Here is a 5,371-nt window from a genome sequence, read left to right on the forward strand (position 1 = left end):
TAAAGCCAGCGCTGTAAAAATAAATGACAAACTATTTTAATTCATTATACGTATGCTCATATATTTCCGTAAATAATTATTGTCTCCCACGTTCCTATAATATATGAGATCAAAGACATGTGAAAACTTGTACTTAAAATCGTACCAGTCCTTCTGAAAGTAAAGAAGAAACAACTATGGAAGTGCCGTATCGTTTATTTTGCAGCGAAGCTGTTAATACGAATAGAAGAGCACAAAACGTTATGTCCAAGTTTTTACATCTTTCAGAAATAAAGGATATTACTAACAAAGCCTTTAAACTAAATGTGAATAATGGTACGATTTATATGGAGGCAAATTTTGAAATGTTTTTCTCAATTAAGGGTTATATGAAAATTGGTAAATGCTGGTTCCCGCTCCGTTTAGAAGCATTGTATGAAACGCTCAAGAACTTTAGCAGCAGAACCAAACATGAAAGACATTTCATATTTACTTAAATGGAAGCCGCGTTGTGAGTGGTGCGGATCGAAATTGTGAAGTGTGTACGTTGAACATTTGCTTTCTAAATAATTTCTTAATACCTGCATGCTTCGAATTTTTGGCTTACACGAGGCATGAAGTCTACTTTTCATGGTCTCCTGGGTGAACTGCGCGAAGCACCATGGTTATATGTCGTTGAAGTAAGAATCATGTCGGGTGTGACGAACGATACATGTTTGATCCGTGTAGGTTGACTACAGCCTTTGTAGAAATTTATCTATTGAAGCGTTACAGAGTTCCAGAGCATTAACCCGATATTTGTCAATATGTCCTGAAATAATTGTCGTCATCATCATCATAGTTGTCATCATCATCATCATCGTTACGCCCGCTGCAGGACAGAAGCCCCTCCCATACTTCTCCACTACCACGGTCATGTGCTAACTGTGGTCATGTTGTCCCTGCAAACTTCTTAATCTCATCAGCCCACCTAACTTTCTGCCGCCCCCTGCTATGCTTCCCTTCTCATGGAATCCAGTCCGTCACCCTTAATAACCATCGGTTATCTTCCCTCCTCATTACATGTCCTGCACATGCCCATATCTTTTTCTTGATTTCAACTTACATGTCATTACTTCGCGTTTGTTCCCTCACCCAATCTGCTCTTCTCTTATCCCTTAACGTTACACCCATCATTCTTCTTTCCATAGCTCATTGCGTCATCCTCAATTTGGGCAGAACGCTTTTCCTAAGCCTCCAGGTTTGTGCCCCGTACGTCATCATCATCATCAGCCTGGTTGCGCCCACTGCAGGGCAAAAGCCTCTCCCATGCTTCTCCAACAACCCCGGTCATGTACTAATTGTGGCCATGCCGTGCCTGCAAACTTCTTAATCTCATCCGCCCACCTAACTTTCTGCCGCCCCCTGCTACGCTTCCCTTCCCTTGGGATCCAGTCCGTAACCCTTAATGACCATCGGTTATCTTCCCTCCTCATTACATGTCCTGCCCATGCCCATTTCTTTTTTCTTGATTTCAACTAAGATGTCATTAACTCGCGTTTGTTCCCTCACCCAATCTGCTCTTTTCTTATCCCTTAACGTTACACCTATCATTCTTCTTTCCATAGCTCGTTGTGTCGTCCTCAATTTGAGTACCCGTACGTGAGTACTGGTAAGACACAGCTGTTATAAACTTTTCTCTTGAGGTATAATGGCAATCTGCTGTTCATGGTCTGAGAATGCCTGCCAAATGCACCCGATTCCATCCTTATTCTTCTGATTATTTCAGTCTCATGATCCGGATCCGCGGTCACTTGCTGGTCTAAGTAGATGTATTCCCTCATCACTTCCAGTGCCTCGGTACATATTGTAAACTGCTATTCGTTTCCGAGACCGTTAAACATTACTTCAGTTTTCTGCAGATTAATTTTTTTTTAGACCCACCATTTTGCTTTGCCTCTCCAGGTCAGTGAGCATGCATTGCAATTGGTCCCCTGAGTTACTAAGCAAGGCAATATCATCAGCGAATCGCAAGTTACTACGGCATTCCCAATTAACCCTTATCCCCATTTCTTCCCAATCCAGGTCTCTGAATACCTCCTACAAACACGCTGTGAATAGCATTGGAGAGATCGTATCTCCCCGCCTGACGCCTTTGTATATTGGTGTTATGGTGCTTTCTTTATGGAGGACTACGGTGGCTGTGGAGCCGCTATAGATATCCTTCAGTATTTTTACATTCGGCTCGTCCACACCGCGACTCCGTAGTGCTTCCATGACTGCTGAGGTTTCGACTGAATCAAACGCTTTCTCGTAATCAATGAAAGCTATATATAGGGGTTGGTTATATTCCACAGTTTTCTCTATCACCTGATTGATAGTGTGAATATGGTCTATTGTTAGGTAGCCTTTGCGAAATCCAGCCTAGTCCTTTGGTTGACGGAAGTCTAAGGTCTTCCTGATTGTACTTCTTACCTTATTGAACCTTATTAAATACTTTGCAGGCAACGGACAGTAAGCCGATCGGTCTATAATTTTTCAACTCTTTGGCTCCCCCTTTCTTGTCGATTAAGATTAGGTTGGCGTTCTTCCAAGATTCCGGTACGCTCGAGGTCATGAGGCGTTGCGTATACAGAGTGGCTAGTTTTTCTAGAACGATCTGCCCACCATCCTTCAACAAATATGCTTTTACCTGATCCTCCCCAGCTGTATTCTCCATTTAGGTAGCTCCCAAGGCTTTCTTTTCTTCTTCGGGCATTACTTGTGGGATGTAAAATTCCTCTAGACTATTCTCTCTTCCATTATCGTCGTGGGTGCCACTGGTACTGTATAAATTGTAAGCAAAGTGTGAATTGTGAGGGTTAATTACGGCACTTAAATTATGTGTGTAACTCCTGTGGAGCATTCAGTATATGTATTACAAGTGGTGCGAAATTTAGCCTACTAACGGATCAAATGCTGGGGAAACTAAATAGCGAATTTATGTGAAAAATTACACGCATTAGTGTTGAATAGGACCCCTGTAAAAACCCTCTTGATAGTGCTCAAAATCGTTTTAGGGCCATTTAGCGCGATGCTTTTCATTGTCGTAAAGAATGCTCTACGATATGCAAAGCTGTTATTATGCAAGAATAACGGTCACGTATGGGTTATGCGTCGAGGCAATCTAAAGTTTTGGGGGTAATTAAGACATGTGCAATAAATTACGCGTCGGGGCGCTCCTTAGCGTACATAATTGGGTTTTTCGTGCGGCGCGAAATTTAGCACGAAGCACTGGGATAGTGAAAAATGGCACCAAGATCAAACTTATCGAGAATGCGCTCAGGCATATGGCACATTTCCGTATGCAGTTACATGCGTGTGGATTAAAAGCTGTTTCCGACAACAACAACAAAAAACACATTCTCACTGAAGTGTTTGAAAGTGTCTTACTGCCGGCCTCAGCAATATTTCTCAGGGTCCTGAAAGAACCGTGCAATAAAGTCACTTCAATTTCTATGAACAAAGGCAAAATGATAAGTTGAATGAGTTGCGAAACTTACACCGTCCTGGAATCACTATAAATGTTGCAAACATTTACGCAACCCTTTTTCTTTTCCGATTGTAATGTGCCATAGGAGGCTCGTAGTTGATTGCTCTGGTGCCCTCGGTGAACTAGACTGCGCACCTTGTTTATGTTTGCTGAATTCAGGGCGGGCTTTATGGGTAACGCCGAAGGAAAGTTGAAAGTTTCTAGGTTCGTTGCGGCGTCTTCAATTAAAACATGTGGAAGTGCTCCAGGGCGATATCAATGTACGTTTAATAGTGGCACCAAATTGAGCCCCCTGCTCTGTCGTAACCAGAAATGTCACCGAAATCAAGTACAGTGAAATGGAGATGAGAACCATGGCAAGTCTGTGTGCGAGGCAAAATGCCCCTGGATCATATACAGCATTTGCGAAACGTTTCTTAAGCAAGTGCTAGAAAGTTTTGGGCAGACTTTATTAGCTACGTTTCCCGATGTTGCCTGAGAACTCTGCGCGGCATAAATTCTACATTCAGTAGAAATGGGGAACATGTTAATTGCAATCTTCACTTCACTTCACTTCACTTCACTTTATTTCCTTAAGGACCCCACAAGGGAGTGTTACATAAGGGGTGGGTTGTACAGAGATGCTACAAATGTCACATGTATTTAACAAGACAGGTATATGGATACACTTTGAATAAAACGTGATGGACAGGTGATTGAAACAATGTCGCGGGGAAGGCCATTCCATTCTGAAGCTGCGCGGCAAAAAAATGGTGCAGAAAAAGTAGTGGTGCCAGAACGGGGTCGGGTGACTTGAAGTGGATGGCCCGCGCGGGGCCATCCACTTCAAGTTAACACCTTCGGAAATTATTATTTGGCTCTTATTCTTTCACGTTTTTCCCGCGTTATATGCGCTTCTCGAGGTGTCCTGGGGGAACTGAACGGGCCACCTCGCTTACATTTGGTGACTGTAAGGACCAGCTAATGTGTGACTTGTAGGCAACTTTTGAAGTGTATGGGCATACTTCCTGCTTTGTTCCTACACCAAGTTCATATTTCTTGAAAATGCTGGTAACGTTAAATGCATTCCGTGGCAAAACTTTCGCGTTCCTTGCCTAGTTATAAGCGTCGCAAATAATTGCTGAGCACTCACTTTCTTATAATTTTAGGCGTTCAACGAGGCTCGCAATAGTCCTCCGTAGACTGAACAAGGCATCTTGTTAATATTTGCTTAAAATGAAGCGAATATTATGAGTAATGGGCAGATGAACTGAAAAGTGTGTAGAACCATTACCTAATACCGTAAATTACGTATGCAAGGGATGTGAAGTATTGCAGGTGCGTTTTGCAAACAACGCAAAAGTTATCCCGCTTCCTTGGCCGAACCATGAATGCAATCGATATCAAATTTAGGAGGGAAAAAAGGATGATTGGGAACATATGGGCGTTTTCCAGAGAATACAACGTAATTAATGCCCTTATGAAGTTATTTAAGAAGCGCTGGCAAACATTTTACCCGCCGAAGGTTTAAAACAGACGTGTGATTTACGAGCAACATTTTATTCTATGCGATTTAACTACAGACACCCTACATTCTTCTAGCAAGTCATTTAGGTGCTCTTCTTTTTCAGAATTCTCAATTGCTATGCTATTTATTTCCCTACATCGTGGTCTAAACTCATTTTATTTTCCACTACTGCTTACTCCAGTAGCAGTCGTTACAGAGTTGGTAGAAAACGATGATTACAACATGACAAGTCTCTCAAACTGTGAGCAGCAGTGAAATTAAAAAAAATATAATGATTGCGTGTATAGAAATGTGGATAAATAAAAAAGAAAAAGAAAGACCCCGTACAAAGACCGATGAGCTGGTAATATATTTTTTTTTAGAATTAGAGACCT

Source organism: Dermacentor albipictus, chromosome 8, assembly GCF_038994185.2.
Source record: "Dermacentor albipictus isolate Rhodes 1998 colony chromosome 8, USDA_Dalb.pri_finalv2, whole genome shotgun sequence".
Taxonomy (NCBI): Eukaryota; Metazoa; Arthropoda; class Arachnida; order Ixodida; family Ixodidae; genus Dermacentor; species Dermacentor albipictus.